The sequence below is a fragment of the Rousettus aegyptiacus genome, unplaced genomic scaffold (genome assembly GCF_014176215.1).
Source record: "Rousettus aegyptiacus isolate mRouAeg1 unplaced genomic scaffold, mRouAeg1.p scaffold_m13_p_1, whole genome shotgun sequence".
Lineage (NCBI taxonomy): Eukaryota > Metazoa > Chordata > Mammalia > Chiroptera > Pteropodidae > Rousettus > Rousettus aegyptiacus.
Window position 1 is genome coordinate 138,837,086 of NW_023416284.1, and position 21,541 is coordinate 138,858,626.

Sequence of the window (21,541 nt, forward strand, 5' to 3'; positions counted from 1 at the left end):
TCCTCCACAGCTCTTCGGCCGCCTTTCAGCCCCTCTACTTTGGCAGATTTGGAACTTGGTCATCTCTCTAACTACGGTCTCAAGTCTCAGGGATTACTCAAAAAGTGGCACTTACACATCAAGTCCCTCGGGACTCCCGAGGCGACCCAGCGCACTCCCTGCCCAGCAGGGGCGGCAACACGCCGGGCACTGCAGCGCCAGGTTAACAGGTGGCACGTTCGCGACAGCCCTCACAGCCACCGGGGGGTAGAAGACAGTCCGGCCCCTCTCCCTGAGCCGCAGAGCTGCGGTGCCGCTGGGCAGGCGCAGGTTGTCTTCCGCTTCACCTACCTTCAGTCCCCGCTGGTGGCAAAGGGTGCGGAGGCGCCCGCCTCTTAATTGTATTCATGTCTAGGGTCCAACTAAGCAACTCCGCGGGCCTCTCCGCTTCCCATCGGCAGAGAGGAGCAGAGCGCGCCCTGGCTCCCTTTTCTCTCTCTTGGTTATGAATTGGGGGAGGGGTGCGTGGGAGAAGGAGGGGGATGCAGGCTTTGGGACAAGTGAGGTGGTTTTTAGAATCCTCCTCCTTGGTAGTTGCTACGAAGCCAGCATTATTCCTAATTGGAAGCCGAAAACGCCCCCCCGTAACTTCTTTATACCTTAAGGGGTTTAGCTTCAACTTCACTCCCGGGCTCTCTCTCCCGCCCTCCCTTAATGCCACTCACAAATCTCCTCGCCTCTGATTGGCGCGGCAAACCCCGGGGCGCGACGCTCATTGGTCCACCAGGTTGAGTGACGCGAACACGCCCCGCGCTGCTCACCGCGCGCCCCCGCTCCGGGCTCGCAGCCTTGCTACCCGCGTGGCCGCTGCGTTCCTAAAGAGCCATGGGCACCGGTGTTGGCGCTGTCCCCCAGCCGCTGCTGCTCCCGGCCTCCAGGGCCTTGCGGGCAAAATGGGCAGGAACCGCGCTTCCTGCTATCCTGGAGGTCAAGTGGCGAAGCAGTCAGTCCCAGCACTAACCCCGCAGTGCCAGAGGCGCCCGCGCCCGGGGCCGCAGCGGTCAGGCCAGGGGGCTCAGGCTCCATGCTGCGGGCGTGGTTCTCCCGAGGGCGGACCCGGCGGCCACGCCCTTCCCGCGGGTGTGCGCCGGGCCCTTGGCGTGCTGGGGGCCGATGTTGGGCTTTATTTTTCTTCTTCATGGCCTCAGATTCCACGGCGACACCAAATTCATCGCCAGAGGAGATAAATATACCTGTCTCTCAATCCCAAAGAAGAGCGTCTTTTTCAAAGTGGGTCGAGTTTGGGGCTGATTGACTCACTGTGGAAAGCTCAATCGTGGAGTTTTCCTATGGGGAGCAGGTGGGGGCTAGGGGAAAGAAGTTACATGTCAGGCCAAAACTGAATTAGATGTCTCACACATTCCGTTATCTTAAGTGTCAGTGAAGATTTTTTTTTGTTGGATTTTGGTTCAGAAAACAAAAGTCCAACATGAATATTCCTTACAGACGGGATACAGTACGTGTGAATGAATTTACAACATTCAATATTCCACAACAGGAACCGTTTAAACAAATGCTCGTAAGTACTGCTGACAATTTCTTAGAGACTTTCTCATTTGAATCGCCTTCTCTCTGTCATCTGAGGAAAGACAAAAGATAGCAACGGGGAAAAGTTGACTTGTTCACCAACACAATTTTTGCTGCTCGCGAGTCGCTCCCTACAGATGTGATTCCCCGCTTGTTTTTGATGCTGCTGGTGACCATGATTCAGTTCCCTGAGGTGCGCTTGGAGGCAGTTGTTTCGTCGGCCATAAAAGAGGGTGAGAACACCAGTAATGTTGCACTCGTCTACTCCTTTGTGGCGCTAATTGCCGCTGAGAAAACACATACTCTGAAGAGGGGTGTGTGCCATTCTGCTGAGGTTCAGAACAACTTTAAGAGTGTTTATTCAAAAATACTGACATCTGCTATCTCCTTTGCCGCTCGATGGCAATAAGCTCGCAGAACGACAACGGGAGCTTTCTGGGGCTATTTACACATCTGGGAAACACCTGGCAAGAAGAAGTGAACATTCTGGATAGAAAGAATAAAAAAAAGAAACAAATGTAGAGATTTCATAGGCGTTTCAAAACTGGAATCCAGCTAATGGGCTATAATCTAGAAGGTGGAGTCATTTCCCCAGAGGCTGTAGCCACTTGGAGACCTGGCTCTGGGTGGTTTCAACCAAGTGATGTACTTTTAACAAGAGATGGGTAGAAATACAGAGATGTGCTGTGGCTCCCTTATAGACAAGATTCCAGAAAGCCCAGATAAGATCAAGTAACTACTACATATAAAGAGAGGGGGTTTGTGTTTGCAGAAGGTGAAAGAAGCGTCCATGACCCTTCTTCTCCCTACCCCCAACCTGGACAGGTATTAGGAGAAAATGGAGCTACCAGGCAAAACAATGACACTTTAGGGGTAAGAAGAGGTTTTCTATACAGACTGTGTTCTTGAAAGGATTTCCGTTAAGTCTGCGGTTGCTCTAAACCCTATTTCTACCTCAAACACGTGCAGGTGTAAGTGCTTTTCAGGGCTCTGAAACCTTTTTCCACTGCAGGAATTCTCTGGGGGATCGGGTGGTGCCGGGCTCCACATACGGGGTGCGTTTCACCTGGAAGAAATGCAGTGTTTTGCTTTCATAAGCAAGATGGGCAAAATGAGTATTGAAGTGCTCACACCGAAAGCGATGTCCTGGAGAGCCAGGCGGGCTGTTCCAGTGTCCCAGTGAAGATCAGTTGTCGATGAACCGAGTAGATGTCGTTTAATAAACAAAGTGAATGCACGGCCATGTGGTGACGGCCCCATCACTAAGTCCTCCGCACACAACTGTCTGAGCCGAGTTTACCCAGAGAGTGAATTAGCATGGCGACGTAACACCTGTTTTTCTAATCTTTGAACCTAGACTGGAGCCGGAATGCGGCTCCTTCACTCCCCCACCGGCTCGCAAGGACTCGGCCTCACACCCTCCTCGCGACCCCGCCCGTCGGCCCCGCCTGCGCCCGCTGCCAGCCCGGGGCGTGAACAGGACCCTCAGGTGCCTCCCCTCTGTTCTAGAATTTGTATTAGCCTTTAGCATGAGAAATTTTAAATAAGTTTCTTGGGGCTAATAGGAGAATCCTATCCATCTCTTTGTCAATATAAGGGAGAAAGCCCCAGAACGGAAAGAGACGGGGACACTCGACCCCCAACACCAAACAGGAATCCTCAGGGCGTCTAGGCCGCCGCCTCCGTGCGTGCGGGTGTCTCAAAATGTAGCTCTCTATACGGCCCCGGAACAGGATCCTGAGGGAAGACACCGGAACCCATCCATAAACAAACATCTTGCTTTTCCACCACCACCTCCAAGGAGGGCAAACAGCCTAGAGTAACAGCGACAGTGTGCCCCTAGGAACCTCTTCCATCTCCGGGGCGACCCGGGATGCTACGGCATGGAGCCCGCCCTCAAACCAGCCAGGACACCACCACGTGCAGGGGCCCAAGGTTCCAGTTTGAGAGCAAGGCGTGCCCGCCCTGGCAGATCCCAGGACCAACTCGCCAGTATGCCGGGAACCAAGAAGAGGTTGCCTCTGAGGGTCACCTGACTCATTCCAACATTAGGCAAAGTCCAGACTCAAGAAGCTGAACCCTTGATTTATAAAAGAACAAGTGAACGCCCAGCGGAATTCCGGTGCAAACCGTGGAGCCGGGTTTCAGCGCAGCGTCCGGAACCCGGGCGTGTTGTGGTGCCGGCCGCTGATTGGGCACAGACTGATATTCTGCCTTTTGGCAACTCCTCTCTGCAGCTTGATGCTTGAGCATCTTATCAAAACTCTAGTGATTTCTGTCTCTGCCCCCCCCCATATACTTTCTTGTTTTTTTACAGACTGCTAGGGACGCGCACGTTGTACATCACACACACGCACTTGTACAAGGTACATAGGCACTGATTTTACACAGTGGCCAAGGGTAGGATAAAGGCGCCCACTTAAATATCTCAGTATGTTATATCTAGACGTTCACTCTCGACCACTAGAAAGAGTAATATTAATATCTAGGGCAATACTGACGTTTTACTTCTTCCATGTATATAAATGAATCCTACTCTAGTCCCATTTCATTACCAAATTTAGACGTTGTGATGTCCAGACAGAAACAAGAGCCCGCTATAACTTTGACCCGGTGGGGCTGGTGTGCTAGAAAACAAAGGCTAGGAGAAACCTCCAAAAAAAAAAAAAAAAAATTCGAGCCATATTTAATTTAAAATTGCAGTAAATATTTTTTTTTGGTCAGGACGTTTTGGAGAGTATAAGATATTTTGTGAAAACAAAACAAAAGACAACCCTCTTCTGACGTACTGCTTCTCAGGCACCTGCCTGAATCGACCATTGAAATGTCCAAAATATTAACTTTAGTGGTTACACACTGAAAAAAAAAAGAAAAGAAAAAGAAAGAAAGAAAGAAAAAGAAAATGCACCAACTTGAAAAACAAGAGTGGCAAATGCAAGTAAAGATATTATATACTTCCTCTAAATATTCTGGATAATGTATTTTCCACACAGATTTTGAAACCTAGCCTAATATACCTTGAACTGGTCGCTAAGAAACCAAAGTGCTTAATACACTGCACATTTTAAAACAACTGGAAAACTCTGATGCTGCTCATTCTGAGGGCCGGAAACAGTGGGTGCCTGCCGCTCTGGGCGTGGGCACTTTTCACACTTTTCCTTTCCAGAAATCGAGTTTTCGATGATGTATATGTGTAAATTCAGCAAAGCTGAGCACAGGAGCACAACCAGGTGTTCAAAATCTGAAGACTAACATTGTTTTGCGACTTTGGGCTGAAAAACACTTAGATTCCTAAGGCCAAATTATGTTGAGTGCACAGGATCTCACGCCAGGCCGAGGCCAATGAGTGGGGGCGGGGTGGCCGGAAGCTGGCAGAGTGGTGTCAGTGGCCTGGAAAAGGGTGAGGGGCATCATAATTGGGTAGATCCAGAGGGCATGTGCTTTACTCACTCGGCTTGGAGAACCTTTGAATTAGGTTTCTGGAGAATTTCTCCTTCTGAGCCCCAAATTTGTGCCCAGGGACCAGTGTATCCAGGGACTGTGCTGCGAGTGCCTGAACCCAGTAGTCCTCCGCCTTCTAAGAGGAGTGGGTAACGCAGTCTCTTGAGGCTGATCCCTCTAATCCATAAACAGATGACTGGCTTCCAGACCTGGCTGAGCCTCAGGGTCACCTGGGAGGAGGGGGTGGCCAAGTGCTCCTTTTTAATATAGACCTTCAAGCCCCACTCTAACTAGGAATCAGAAATGCCTTTTGGGCGGGGGAGTTGGCATTCTGTAAGTTTCAGGAGGGAAGGAGTGGTTTTAGCACCAGGCAGCTCTCGCTGCGGCGGGAGCGAGTTGAGAATGAGCTCAAAGCGAGGGGCGCGGCCGCTGCCTCGCACTACGCGAGTGAGAAGGCGGGGACCCGCCGGGAGACGCAGCGGCTTAACTCAGCTACGGGCGCCGCCTGACCAAAGTCACTGTGCCTCTGGGCACGGAGCCTCGAATGGCTGCTGCTTGCGCCTGCCCTCCTGGCGTCACCCCCAGAATCCTAGGAAGTACCCCTGTGTTCGCTGGGGCCTTGGACCAAATGCCTCGGGCGTCTGGGGCACATTCTCGAGTCCCACCCTCGATCGACTTATCACCTCTGGGCCGGAGACAAGGGAATCTGCCCTTGAAAATCTGGGCGCTGTTGCTCCTAGCTGGTCGTTTTGGAATTTGAGCTTGCATGGGAATTGCTTGGAAGGGCTGTTAAAACACAGATTGCTGGCCCCCACTCTCAGAGTTTATGATTTAGCAGAGCTGAGGTGGAACTCAATAATTTGCCTTTCTAACAAGTTCTCAGGTGATGCCAAGCTGCCAGTCAGGGAACCGCACTTTGAGAACCGTTGCTTGTCTTTGGAGGAGAAATGTCAGGAGGGAGAAGATTTGAAGGGATAGTCCTTGCCATTGTAAGACCTTGTACTCATGGCATCATATGTCTGTCTAGTTGTGGCCTAGGGGCGAGGCTCATGGCTCTGATAGTGTGGATGGGACTCCCTGAAGACGGGTCATTCCTGCCCCCTTAGGAAAGAGGATGATTGCCTCAGTGTGAGGGAGAGGACGCACTGGAAACCCAACCAGGCCACCCTTTAGTGGATAACTTGGCCTCAGAAAGTCAGGAAGTGCTCAGGATAACCCCAGAAGTTTCCAGGGTTCCAGGATTCTGATGTGGTTACAGAGAAAATCAGAGGGTTGGGTCAATTGACCAGGAGTAGGGCACATTGAAAAAATAGCAGATAATCATCTGTTCTCCTTTTGGCCCTGAAAACCTCCCCTGATTTTGCCAGAGGACCTAAGTGTAAAGGGCCCAAGATGTGTATGGTGTTGGGAGCAGTTCCTGGAGGAAGAGGCCTTGCCTGTGTGCATTGGGGCTGTGAAGTTTAGATCTCTGCTCAGGTGGCAAGTGCTTCCTCCTGTGCAGGGCCACATAAGGACATTATGCTTTTATCAGTCCTTTGGGTACTTTCTCCATAAAAAAAAAAAAAAAAAAAAAAAAAAAAAAAAAAAAACGAAAGGTAAATTTTACAACTATGTTAGTTAAAAGATGAATGTAATTCAGGTTGGATTCATTGTCATATACTCAACATTCTTATATTTATTTTTTTCTTCTGATCGTAAAAGAAATTAAAACAATTTGTGGGCCCCTAAAACTATCATGGGCCCTAGGTACTGTGCCTATTGTGACAAATGGATGTCAGTGCTGCTCCTAGGCACAACCTGGGGAAATGGAGATGCTAGGCATGCCTTTTCCCAACTGTGGCTCCTAATCCTTATTCGGAAATCTGAAGAGAAGTTTGGTACAAGGATTTCTATAAGTGAGTCACGGCGCTACTCTGGTATGAAACCGGTCAGTGCATCAATGCTCCCACTGCAGAGACCCTCCATCCAGCTTTAGTTATGTCTGAGGTGTGACCCTAAAGCAAGGTGGAAAATCTAAAGAGATTAGGTTACCAGCACCATTTCTTATCTTAACCCCTGGCCTGCTTGTTCTTTGTTGTTCCTCCTCCTCCTCCTCCTCCTCCTCCTCCTCCTCCTCCTCCTCCTCCTCCTCCTCTTCTTCTTCTTCTTCTTCTTCTTCTTCTTCTTCTTCTTCTCTTTTTTAACCCAGATAGCGGGTTATTAAGTAAAATTCAATTTATAATGCTGTGCAAACCAAGTAAATGCATCTTTGGGCTGCCAGTTGGCATCTGCTGCTATACAACTATTTACTTTTTTATTATTTTTCTTGAGTTGTTTTATGAATATTCAAGCCAACAACAAGCTTAATATTTTACACACTGTTCTGTACCTTGATTTTTTACACTTGCCATAACACCTTCCTCATCCTTTTTCCGAAACATCTGTACAGCATTCTAGTTTAAGAAAATAGTAGTATCACTTATTTAGCCTGTCACCCACTGAGGGCATTTAGGTTGTGTCCCATCATTGCTATCACACCTAATACAGCGATAAATAACACTATACATGTGTCATTTACCTGTGTACAAGTGTAACCACTGTCCAGATTTCCCATAAGTGGAGTTGCTAGGTCAAGGGTATGTGGATTTCCACTCCTAATAGATATTGCCAAGTTGCCCACCACAGGAGTGCTAATTGACATTCTCACCAGCAGTGTGGAAGAGTGACTGTTTCCCTCACAGCTTTGCAATAAAGCACTTAATAAGTCAGTCTATTTTTAGACTGATCGTTTTTCTATTATTATGGAGGTTAAACAACTTTTCATCTGCCTAAAGGCCTTTTGAATGTCTTTCCTATAATTGTCTTTCCAGAAACATTTGAGGGTGGGGCCCTCTTGGCTCAAACTGGGTTAAAGTCCCTTGATGGAAGGAAGATTGGGGACCTAGCTTTTAACGGAGATAGGGTTTCTTGAATCCTGAGGGGAGCCTACTAGAACATTGGAGACAATTGGAAACAGGAGCAAGGTTCTGGAATCATCTACCAACTCTTTTTTTCCTCATATAAAACATGTAATAGTCTTTAAAGCAAAATACAGAAGATAAATATGCAAACATAATTTTAATGTGTCTTCATTTAACGGATCTCCTGACTAATTATGCTAAATGATATTGTACATGTGTTAAAACAGTTGTTAATTTATGGATTCTGTATGTTTTGAAATTCAGTTGTCCCAAGTTGATATTTGATCAACCTGTTTTGTATTTTACCTACAAACACATGGGGCCTTTATTACAAAAACAACTCAAGTATTAACATATGCCAGCCAATCACTTCTCATGATTTAAACAAATAATTTGGAGGAAACAAGGGGATAAATTCATCCTCACAGGAGTTTCACAGGAGGAAAAGCTATAATGTTCTGGTTAAGAATCTAAAAAAAAAAAAAATGATACATAGGAGAACAGAGGAAAACAAGTGTACTGCAAATGTGCAGCCTATCATGGTTCAGATCTGCTTTAATATTTATTTTCACTCCTGGAGATCCGATAACTTGTTTGTGAAGATAAATGTCGTATGATAAGCCATCATGCATTCTCCCTGAATAATCAGAAGTCACAGAAGAGAAATCATGATAGCAATGGGATTGTTTTACTACAAACCAGACATCAATATAAATATGTGTTCAAGCTGATATTAACTCTGCTTAAAATTTTTAATTTTTTATTCATTTTAGGGCTTGAGTGTATGAGAATTATTAGCATAGTTTTATAACAGATGGCTCACAGGCTTGTGCTCCTGCTCTTACTCTCTCTCTCTCTCTCTCTCTCTCTCTCTCTCTCTCTCTCTCTCTGCCCCTCTCTGCCCTGCCTCCCTATAAGAAAGACATGATAATGAGAAACTATTCCAGCAGGAGGAGCTGGTTTAGAAACAAATGGATTCCATGGCAACTCCTGACTCCACATGACTTCTGATAACCGGCATTTCAGTTGGAAATTGTCTATGTGATATTCTGCCCAACGCTGGTGCTTTACGTGGGGTTTTCCCTAGTTTACATCTCAGAAACAGAGTCTTAACCTCCAGTTTCATGAATAAGCAGCAGTAGCAACAGCAAAATGTCACTACCTGTAACCATGATGCAGCTAGTGATTTGTCAAGTGTTTCTGGTTCCAATTTTCAGACTATCTGACAGAGATGAACATTGAATGAGAAATGTCCAGAGCTGGTATTACATAGCACAGAAAACCTGGGAGGTGTATTCCACAGCAAATTGACAGAGTCGAATGTTCTCATTCAACTCAAGAGAGTGCGTGCATCAGGGCATGGCTATTGGGCTGTAAGTCACAGACCACTGCACTGCAAGAGGAAAACTACACAAGGACAAAATTTGCCAGAGTTCCCCCTTCTCCATTAAAGGAAACCAAAACAGTCTGAGCTTGTCCTAGAGCTGATTGATCTCCTGATCTCCCAATGAGTATTGGAACCACTGTCATGGTGACAAAAAACAAAAATAAAAACAAAAAAATTTGTAACAGGATGGGTTTGTAAAATATCATGTCCAAGTATTATACAATTTTTAGTGACCCAGGAAAAAATTTGTGTCACAAGAGTCAAGTGATTGCTCTTAGAAGCACTATAAGTCAATGATAGAGCCAGTGCAAAGGTGAGGAGAAGCTGAGTTTGTGTTCTTGACCTTGTTCTAGAGCTTCTGGATCCAGTTGGGAGGTTGTGTCCCACCTGAGCAGGTCAAGAATGAACCTCAGCAGTGACTCAGTCCTGTGTCCTACCCTGAGAAGGTGCCTATTTCTAATTTGTTTCAAAGACACTCTATGGTGTAGCACCCACCTGGCCAATATTACCGTCCTTGTTGATCCTAGGCTTGTGTGACACATGTTAAGGGATGTTTATTGTGATGCTTTGAAAATAAGTATGTGGGAGTTTCAGTGGTTAATGATTGACCAGTGAATAACATTTTATTCCAGGGGAGTGTAAGAAGAGAAGTGGCACGGCAAATTTGTTTAGTGAGTGCATGTTCCAGAGAAAGTGGAAGAGTGAAAAAGGAATGTTACCATGATGAAGAAAAAGAGAGGTTGTGGATGTGGGAAGCCCTGAGGGGAGTTTTCCAAAAAATTGGCATTGACATGTGCAAAATGTTTTGAAAATCTATTGCTTAAATTAGGGGGTCGGGGGTGGGGACACTTTAAAAATAGCTGAGTGTGTTTATTTTTAAAACTATTTATTTAACAATCTGTTTATGCATTTAAAAAGATGACTTGAAAAATCACACTCATTCTGATTAATTGGAAATTGGAGGAAGGGTATAAATCCACTCTAGACCCATAATATTTAATAGTCTATTACTATAACTATACTAGTTATCCAAAAGTCAGTAATGTTGTAGCTTATAGAGGACTTTTATATCTTTCTAGATTGAGCTGAAACCAGATCAGTTTTCAGCGTGTTCTTTCTTTCTTTCTTTCTTTCTTTCTTTCTTTCTTTCTTTCTTTCTTTCTTTCTTTCTTTCTTTCTTTCTTTCTTTCTTTCTTTCTTTCTTTCTTTCGTGTTGGAAGCACTTGTGCAGAGAGCAGAATGTGGAGGGAGGGCACTCAGTGGAGGGGAGTACTCACCTGATTCTCACTTGCTCTTTGATTTCAGCATAAAAGGAGTTCATTGGAACTTCTGTGGATTTGTAATCCTCAGAATTCCTGTGAGAAAGGGGATAGATGTCATTTCTCCATTTTCCAAAGGGAAGGCTGAAGAATAAAGTGCTGAGCAGCTTCCCTAGAACCATACAAGAATAAAGTATTTCCAGACTTTCCCTTGAAAAATAATTGGAACTTTTAGAACAAGACCAAGTATAAAGGGGTTATATATATTGAAAATAAAGACAGTAACTAAGTGAGGCAAACACCCCTACGAGATCAAGGAAATAGAAGCCCCTCTGGGCTGAAAGGAAAGGAGCTTGGTCATTGGCCTGGATTTCTTCTTGAAACTTTTCTTAACTTCATTTTGAAATAATTATAGATTTACAGGAAGTTGCAAAAAAAAAAAATGTACGGAGAAGTCCGGTGCACCTCTCACCCAGCCTACCTTGGTATTAACATCTTGTATAACTATAGTACATATCAATGTCAGTAAATTAACATCTATACAACCTATAGAACTTACTCAGGTTTCTCCAGTTATACATGTGCTCTTCTATATGCGTTTGCACAGTTATATGAAGTTTGTCACCTGTGTACTTTAGTATAACCACCACCATAATTAAGATACAGAGCTTTACATTCCTCAAGATTCCCTTATACTACCCTTTATAGTCACATCAGTCCTTTTCTCCTTGCCCCCATCCCTAAACCCTCAGAACCACTAATTGCTTTCTATCTCTAAATTTTATTATTTTTACAATGTTAAATAAATGGAATCATATAATATGTAACCTTTGAGATTGGAGCTTTTGCTCGGCATACCTCCCTTGAGCTTCATCCAAGTGGTTATATGCATCAATAGTTCATTCCTTTTTATTGCTAAATAGTATTCTATGGTATGAGGGTACCAGGGTTTGTTTAACCATTCACCCATCGAAGGGCATTTGAGTGTTTTTCAGTTTTTGTATATTATGTACAAAGCTACTATGAATATTTGTATACAAATTCTTGTGTAAAAATATTTTTTCATTTCTCTGGGATAGAGGTCCAAGAATATAACTGGGTTGTATGGGAAATTCATTTTTTAAGTTTTTCAAAAGAACTACCAAACTATCTTCCAGAGTGAGTGTAGCATTTTATATTCCCACAATGATGTATGAATGATCCAGTTTCTCCACATCTTTGCCAGCATTTGGTATTATTATTATTATATTATTATTTTAGCCATTATGATAGGTCTGATTATCAGTTTGCTATTAGTTTGCATCTCTCTAATGGTTAATGATGTCAAACATCTTATTATGTGCTTATTTGCTGTCTCAATATCCCCTTCAATGAAATGTGTGTTCATGCCCTTTATGCATTTTCTAATTGGACTCTTTTCTTTTACTGTTGAATTTTGAGAGTTCTCAATGCATTCTATTTATCAAGTTCTTTGATGGATATATGATTTGCAAATACTTTCTCCCCAAATTGTCTTTTCATTCCTTTTCTTGGATCTTTTACATAGCAAAAGTTTTAAATTTGATAATGTCCAATTTTTCCATTTTTTCTTTTTAAAACATTTTCAAAAAGCCATAGGACGACATCATCCCCCAGGGAATGCTTCAGTGTCGCAACCACACCTCTGTGAAGCTGTTGCATAATTGCACCCAAGAGAGGAATGACAATTCCAATTTAATAGATATGTTTGTTAGGCACTTGTTGAGTGCCAAGTATTGCTCTGTGTACTTGGGGTTTTTCAGTGAATAAAACAGCAAGGATTCCACCCATGTGGCACTTCCATTCAGTTGAGGGGACATAGACAATGAATGTAAAAGAAAAGAAAGTACAAATAGTAGTCAATAGATGGTCATGGGGATAGGGAGCCCGGCATTGAAAATGCAGCTGGCATTAATGTAATGGCTAGGTGGAGAGCCAGAGGAGAGAAAGAGCAATTAGGGGGATCATTGTATAAACTGTAGAAATGTCTGACCAATATATTGTATACTTGAAACTAATAGTAAAAAGAAAATTTTAATTACATAGTAGGTAAGAGGGTTGTAAGTGCTGTGAGAAAAGAAAAAAAGAAGCAAAGGGTACAGGGTTCCGGTGGGGACATTTGCATTATTAAATAGGAGTGTCAGGGTGGCTTTGCTGAAAAAGTATAACTCGAGTTGACTTGAAGGAGGTGAAGGAGGCAGCCAAGTGGCTGTCTGGGTGGAGGGGACTACTAGGACACAGGTAGAGCTGTGCCTGGAGTGTTCACAGAAGAGCAAGAAGGTTCATCTGGACCAGAATGGAGTGGGGAGGAGACGAGAGAGAAGGCAAGACAGACAGATCACAGGGGGACTTAAAGGCTGCTGTGAGAACTTTGCTGAGTTAAGATCCGTTGCAAGATGTTGAACAGAGGAGTGTAACCATCCGACTTGGTTTTAATAGGGTTGCTCTGGCTGCTGTGTCGAGAATAGTTTGAAGGAGGCAAGAGCAGAATCAGGGAGATGTGTGAGAAGCTACTACAGGGATCCAGGAGAGAAATGACGATGGCCTCGGTCAGGTAACAGCAGTGGTGAGAAGTGGTTGGATTTTGGACATATTTGAAGATAAATCTAAGGGTGTTCTGATGACTTGGATGTGGGAGAAAGGGGGAGAAGGAAGACTTCAAGGTTAAAGTTAGAACATGGCATAAATATGACTCCGAATATAGAATGAGAATAGAAAGCTGAGAGAGAATGAGAAAAAAAAAATGGAAAGGGTCAACAAAAAAGTCAGTTCAGGCCTTGGAGGATGGGGCACATTTTAACAGTATTTATAAAAATTTAAAATGTACATATGCTTTTTTCTCCAAGATTTTTTTTTTAAGAATTTGCCCTTTGAATACTTGCACGTGTGCATGGGTATATGTAAAGGAATTCACTATAGAACCATTTATAATTGTGAAAAGCAGAAACAACCTAACTACACACTAGTAGGTGAATAGCTTATACACTGTAGTGCATCCACACTAAAGATCACCATGCCACACTAAACCGAGTGACAAATATCTACACAAAGCTCTCCAAAGTGCATTGTCAAATAAAAAAAGTCAGCAGCAGAATGATATATGAAGTGGGTGAAAAAACGTTTCTCTAAATGCACACTTATATATCCACACATATGTAAGTCCATAGGAATCGATCTGGAATAGGAAATTCTCGAAAGGAGCAAGGAATGTTTATTCTCTTTATATGTCTAAGCAGGCATTTAATACTGTGCTAATTAAATACATTTGTGAAGATTGAATCATAGCCAAAGGGTTTTTTATTTATTATTTTTAAAGTAGGGTAGAAGAATTTTTTCTTGTTAATAAGTTAGCTTCTTTACTACCTTCCTTAGAGGTGTCAGGAGTTCCAGAATCCCTGCTTTTGGAAACATCCCTACCCCCATAGTTTGGGAGTCAGTCTGGGTTAGTTGGGGCAGCTGCTCTAATCAGAAAGGCTCTGGAAGAAATGGATGGGGCTCCATTGTGAGTGGTAACCCCAACGGAATTAGTTCCACCCCCAAATCCTGGATCACTTTGTCACTTTCTGCCTTAAGTTTTGGGCAGCCTAGAGTGGCAGAGACAGGACTTGGAATATCAAAAGCACAGCTCCAGTCTTGTCTGTGTGGGAGGCCGCAGTGCTGTCAGGGCTCTCAGGGCAGGAGGTGCGCCTTTTCTACTCCAAATGAGGGGTGCTATGTTGTAGGGACTCTTGGTGCAATTTCATCAGGTATTTTTGTAAAAGAATCAGACTACTTTGTGAAATTATGTTTTTTCTTTTTTATTATAAGTTTGTGTAGAATGTTATTTGTGGATCCATTTAGGTAACTTGTTTCTTTCTTTAAGCTTCACTTTCATCTCCATCCCCAGTGACATTTGTTTGCAAGGGCACTCAAGGATAGAATGCCAGCAGTATAAGTTTGCCACCTATAGGTGGACATTTTCATTACAGGGGTTTTCCTGTGACCTAGATAGTGGTCTAAAAATAAAGCAAAATAAAAACAAAAACAAAAGCAAAAACAAAAACCGTCATGCACAAAATGTCCCTATGACTTCTACTTTAACTGTACTCTACACATATTTGCTTTCTTTATTTCCATAAACATGGGGATCACCAACAATGATGTTTGCGATTACAAACCAGTATAACTTTTGTTTTATGAAAATTTGTCTTAAACATTATATTGGTATTTTTCCTATTTGATCAACGTAGTTTAGTAATATAAATATTATATTTTATCAGGAAATTAAAAAAACAAATGTAGACCACTCTGCCTCACTGCTTGTAATACCAGCGACAGCACCGGCCTGTACAGGTACAAACCCTCATATGTATAGTTGAATAATGCCGGGCAGTAGAGGAAAGAACACAGGCCTTGTTTTATGATATCTGAGCTCCATGTGATTACGACTGATCCTTGATTGTCCAATTCCACATCTATGAATGAAGGGATTGGACCAGATTTTCTGTGTAGTTTCTTCTAGCTCTAGTAAGCTAGACACTGTGGGCTAAAAGTAATCATAACAGTGATTACTAGCATTTCTTAAGGACTTACTACATGTCAGGTACTGGGTTAAACACTATCTCCTTTGATTGCTAGACAAATGTGTGAAATAGGTAACACTATTATAAGAAGGAAAACTAAGACTTAGAAAGATTAAGTAACTTGTCCCAAATTGAAAAGAAGTGCTAGAGCCAAAATTTGAACATGGACAGTCCGACTCTTGAGCCCATCATGCGTTTAGCTACTGTACTATATATCCAAATAAGTGTTATCTCTTTTCATTAGTCCCCTTGGAAGTCTACTCATACATTCCAATAATGCTGCCACTACCTATTTTTGGAGTGCCGTTTAAAGAATAATGAACTAGTTCAAACTGTTGGGCTAATTTGAATAAAACAAGAAAATTGGCCTTACTGATTGATATTTGGCCACCTCCAAAATAAGCAAGTGATTGAATCAACTTTTCTGAGCCATCTACATCCAACATATATGGAGCATGTACTTCTCCACATGGGATGGAGACAAAAGACACAAGCCCTATAAACTAGCAAGTGTTGTGTGGTAGAGATGTGGGACTTACTGAGGGCCAAGAAAGGGAGCCACCAGCCAGGCCGAAGAGTTTGTGAAGGAGGAGTGGAACATGGGCAAGACCAGGCACAGAGGTGGGAAAGGCGGAGATGTTGGGAAAGCACAGGCAGGTTTGACCAGAGAGGAGGGTCTGTCTCTGAAATCAGTGAGAAGGAATCTTGAAGCATGCGGGACCCAGTAGAGGTGGGCCTTGTGCGCCACCCGAAGTGATATGAAATTCCCTACAAGTAATGAGGAACTGCTAAGTGCAGTAGTGTTAGAAGGCCCTGCCTATATCTTCTTCTCATCTTTGTCTAACAAGCTCCCTAGGTGATGCCCTTTACCCCTAAGGCACCTGCCATCACCCCATTCCCATGGCTATCAACGTTTCTCTCTACTTTGAGACCTCCAGATCCTCCAGATCTACAGACTGTTTACTTTAGGGGCCTTAAACTCAGCATGTGCCTGTAAAATTTATCTGTCTCTGCTGAGCTTCCCATTTCAGTTCATGCCTCGACATGCTCAATGCCAACAGAGTCCACCCCTAAAAGACATAATCAGATCTCCCCTCTTCCTCCTTTCCCAGGTCCTACCAGTCTCTGAGTCCTGTTACAGGCACATCTTCCCTGGGTAGAGCACACAGGCTTTGGGGTCAGATACACTGGAGTTCGAATGTCGTAATTAGCTGCGAGGGCTTGACCAAGACACATAATCTAACTGAACAGTATTTTCACCATCCGTAAAGTAGGTAAATGAGGGAATGTGTGTAACAGAACCCTGCTCCAGATCTGGTGTGAATCGGAAGTAATATACATCTTTGTACAATAGTCATACAAGTCCATTTGGTTGAAGGCTTCTGAATGACCTCATAGTAGCTGCGTGCTGGTTATTTTCTATTTGTACCCCCACCTACAGTCACAGATCCATTCCCCGCCCTTTCCACACTGGTCCAGGCTCCAGACATTGAATCTCTACAGAACATGCCAGAGGGAAGCTGGGCTCCCACCAGCTGCTGGTTGAGTTCAACCAATGGGCAGCCATTGGAGAATGGGGGAGGGGAAGATCAGACTGTTAATTGCCCAGTCTTCTTCCTGACATGGCTTTAATGGTAGTTGTGTTCTCTAGGCCCCAGCTCTGGTGGGCGAGTCTTCTTCTACAGCTGTAGCTCTCACCAATTTAGAGAAGCCCCTCTTACTTCCCTTGTGCCCTCACATCTGGGGGTGATAAGGGTTTCTTACTCTTGTCATTCCCTAGGTGCTTCGTTATCCTTTGCTGGTGCTCTAACCCTGTTCCACTTCTGTACAGTTCCTTCATTAAACTCTTCTCAGTTAAACCTTGTGAGTGTTCCCATCTGTGCCTATTTGAGTCTGCCTGGCACAAGGTGCAAATGGCCTTTTGGAAAGAACAGCCTGGCAGTGGCCTGCAGGGTGGATAGCAGGGATGGGAGTCATCTAGCGAAAAAGTAAAGATAAGGACCCGGGCTAGCAGAAACAGTGAAGTGAAAGTGGAAGGAATGGCAGGTGGAAATGCATGCTCTTTCGCTGTACAGAGTGCCTAAGTCTGCTGTTGGCTACGTTGTCAAAATGATACATGTGTTCATTGTCTGCTTTGAAAGGCAAATGCTGCTTTTAGGTGACTGTCAGGGGAACTGAAAGATAAATCTGAGGAACTGAGCATCTGATGGGCAACCATAGTGCCAGCGAAGCCTTAATTTGTTTTGCCTGCTCAAGCCCTGCCTCAGGACTAGTAGATACTGTTTTTAATTGAGACTATAAAAGTCTTTGTTTCTCACCCAAGAAAATCAAATTCATGCTTTCTATCCATATTCCCTTAGCACTTCACAGGCACCCTAATATAGGACTGACCATGTTGACTTTGAGGTCAGGGACAAATCAGTTGAGTTCAGTTTTGTTTCCTTAGTCCCCAGCTGAGAGCCTGCCTACCCTGCCTCAGCTCTGAGGAAGCCTAGCTGGATGTCTGGGTTGGGAGGCTGGCTGGGGTAGGTATGAATGAGAGTGAAGGGCCATGAATTCCAAGCTGTGGAGAGCTCATGTTCAGGGCAGAAACAGCTTTGAAGTGAGTGGCATGTGGGAGGGGGAAGGGGAGCTATAGGAGGAAGCTAGTGAAGCTGGTCGTTCACCCTTGTCAAGATGTCACAGTGCAGAGGGAAGGAGGGCAAGACTGACTTTCTCACCCAAGCTGCCTCTGTGCCCCATTGTCCCTGCACAATTCTGGCCCTGCAGAGTTGAATAGTAAATGTTATGTTGATAAATAAAGGACACCATTCACTGCTTATACTATCGAATTGGTCAAGGACTTGTTTGCAAAGAGAGACATTGGAAGGTTTTTTCTTTTTCTTGCAAAAACAGCCACTCTTTTGAGTTTTCTCTTCTCATGCCTTTTAGGGATTATTAAGGATAACTGACAACATAGATTTTTCTTTAGGCAAGATTCACGATGGGTTCATTGTTGAGTTCCCATAGGACCTAGACTATAGTAGAAACTCACAAAATGCTGGTGGAAATGGCTTGACTCCAGCAAGCTGGAGAATTAGGAAACACTGTCAGCGCTTCGATCTATCTGCATCTCACGAAAGAGGCTACTCTATGGTAAACTTTCCCATCACAAATTTGAGATTTGGCTTAAATGAGACTTTCCTAACTGCAGGGTACTTTACACGCTGTTCTCTTTCCTCTGGCTTCACTTTGCCTTCACCCTCCCCTCATTCTCCATGGCAGAAGCAGAACTTGCTCTGGACAATGGGCGCACATGGCAGGAGCTCTGGAGCAGGCCCTGCCCTCGTGCCGTCCATGTCCAGCGTGGATTTTCTCCCCTGTGTTTTCCCTGGCTCTTCCCGCTGCTTTTCAGGATTTGGAAATGCATTGTAAAGACAGCCTTAATCAATTCCTGGATTAAAAAGGATGGCCTGAGAGTACTGTGATAATCACAAGAGGAGAGCAGGACCCTGCCCCAAGTAAACTCTTTCCTCTTTGTTTTTCATGGTTTGATCTTATGAGCCTTGACTAGGCTCCATTGAAAACAATGGCAACTGCTTCAAAGGGGACTATCAAGTCCTTTGAATGGACTAATTCTGCTTCAGGTTCGCGCCATTTATCCGCCCTTGACAAGCTCCAGTAGAAGTCAACAGGTGGTTGTCCAAATATAAATGAAAAGGCTTAACTCTAAAACATCCCTGTCTGAGGGGATTTTTAGAAGACTTTACTCTGTGGTTTTGGCAGTGACCGTGTGTTTCTTTGCCAGCGTGCAGAGTAATTTGACCGCTGTCACTCAAGAGTTAGAGATTTGTATCACTACCGTCTCCACATAAGACCTACCCATGACTTCTTTTTCTACCAAAACTCAAAAATAAAAAAGTGAAGAGAAGGAGAGGGAGACGGACGGACGGCAGGGGGCATGGGAGAGGTTGAGGAAACAAAGGAAAAGGAATGATACAGGAACGCTTGGTGAGTCTGTGTTTTATTCCCTTATTGAAGTCACACGTATATGTGTCAGAAACAGGGTATTTTGATGTGAGGGCAGAGTGGGAGGAGAGGTGTTTTACAAGTAGATTTCTCTCAATAAAATTTGTTCTGCGCTGATAATACTATGACAAATTATTAGAATTATCTATTCAAACGACATATTTAAGTTACTGCCAGCTTCTCAAGTAAGGACTGAGAAATAAAGCAACAGGGGGTAGAGAAGAGAAGGACCATAAGGTATAATTTTTCTAGTTTATCCTTAATTTTCTTTGGCACTTTCTCTTTCTTTACTTTTTAAGCAGCCAACCACCAGAGACAGACCACGTGATCCCACAGGAAAATATTGACTGCAGGCAAAACCCATTTTCCGAAGCAGATTTTGAGTATTTCAAATTGGTAGCAAATTTGTCAATAGAATGTACCATATAGAAACATTATTGCAAATTTAGAGATTTAATTCAGGATCTAACTTTACATTCTTCATCTTCTTTAAGAAATAATTCACTCGATGCTAGTTTAGAAGAATAACCTGTCTTCACTTTCCATTTTGGTAAGCCATCCTGGGTGTTGAGTAATTCCATGAAACAACTTAAAAGGGATAAATATAACACTTTTTTTTTCTAATTTAGAGGTACAAAGTTTTGATTATAAAAATAAAAGAATATCTATATGTGTATGTGTGTGTGTGTATGTGTGTGTGTGTGTGTGTGTGTATATATGTGTGTATATATATATATATGAGCTTAGCTTACATATGTGACATTAATCATTTATATAAATCGAATAGAAATTCCCAGGTAAACAGCGACAAAGGTAAACACTCACATTAATCACTAAGTAATATGCTCAGTTTACATATATGACATTAATAACTAAGTTATATGAATCAAATAAAAATCCCCAGGTAAAGATCAGTGACAAAGGTCAACACTCACATTAATAGTAGGCCAGCGTAGAGTTCTTCATCCTCCTTCTCGTCCAAGGGAGGCAAAACCTGGACCCCAAGTACCAAAACATCAGGTTGGGTCAGTAGGCAGAACGCCTGCCCTTAAGAGCTGCTGTACCGAAGGCTTTTTGCAGGCATGTCCCCATGCCTCTTAACTTGGAGTTTTCTAAGATGCCTGAGGCTCCTCCTCCCAGCGCTCTGCTCTGATACAGCCCCAGGGAACTTACACCCTGTTTTAGCCTGATGCCAATTTCAGACAGCTGACCTCTGGTAGAACAGGCACCCCTGGTAGCCCAGGGTGACTCTGCTGTGTTCCCAAACATCAGGATCCCATCTCAGTCTGCTGTGGCCGAGCCTCAGTGTTTGTGGAGCAGGGAAGATGCTCATGTGTTTTCTTTTCGGTTGGAGGAAAGGGGCAGGCTTGGACCACAAGGCGGTGCATATGCTGCAAGTGAGTCTGGAGAGAACATCATTTAGAAATGACTTGATCCTTTTTTTTACCAACTTGTACCAACCTTGATCTTTCCCCAGAATATGAAGAAGTTGCCACAGGAACCAAGCAAAAAGAATTTGTTAACGTTGTGGGTGTAGAAAGATTTTGCTCCTCAGCCCTTGCGATGGGATGGCAGACATTAGCACTTGATAACCTTGATGGTCGTGCTCTTCTGAAGCAAATAAATGTCTCCTAATGAGCTTCTAAATTAGAGAGGAAAAGAGGCCCAGCTAACCTCCATATGCTATTGGCATCAGAAACACAGTAAAGTTACAACTTAACACTAATCTTAACAGCTTATGAATGCCAGAAAATGCTGTAAACTAAAGAATAAGTCTATCAAGCAAATCCACAGTGGCTGCTCTACTGGCTAATTAGTTCTGTGGGTTCTAAGAGAACTAATTTTCTAAAGCAGAAATGAAAAAGAAAAAAGACTGATCCCAGGTGAAAGGGGACATAGTATCATCGAGTTGTAAATGTCTAATTAAAACTTTGTGCGAAGCAGATAGCAAAAACTGAAAAGTAGGATTTAGGTTCAAAATGAGAAGGGAATGACTTTTCATGTAGCTGAGGGAACATCCATCTCGGGAAGACAAACTCCTATTCTAACAGGCTGCCATTATGTAAAACAGCTTTTGAAACTCCTCTTTGGGAAACTAGTTTCAGAATCAATTACTTCACAATCATAGTCTCGTCTTGTTTTTGGCCAGAGCTGTTTATACCTAGACTGATTGTGTTAGTTTTTTGGCCATTTTCAAAAAATCAAATTCTCTGCCAGAGAACGAATGTTTGCCACCACTGAGGAGAAACATACCTCAGGCTCTGAAGGGAATTCTGAAAGGGAGTTACAAAAACTGCATAGGCAATAACTGCATTATTGAAATGAGCGCGATCTGCTGAGGTGATTACTTTAAAGGAAATA

At 43.6% G+C, this 21,541-nt stretch overlaps 1 protein-coding gene across 5 annotated transcripts in view; it reads right to left on the reverse strand.

The window, feature by feature from the left end:
* The window catches only part of SIM1 (SIM bHLH transcription factor 1), a 70,768-nt gene extending 69,794 nt beyond the window's left edge, over positions 1-974 (reverse strand). For 2 of the 5 annotated variants that reach the window (XM_016137897.2, XM_016137892.2), the window contains exon 1: positions 116-313. The gene's annotated coding sequence lies outside the window, so the exon portion shown is untranslated. The other 3 variants (XM_016137894.2, XM_016137895.2, XM_016137891.2) reach the window with 3 other exon arrangements.
* Positions 975-21,541: the final 20,567 nt, after the last annotated feature.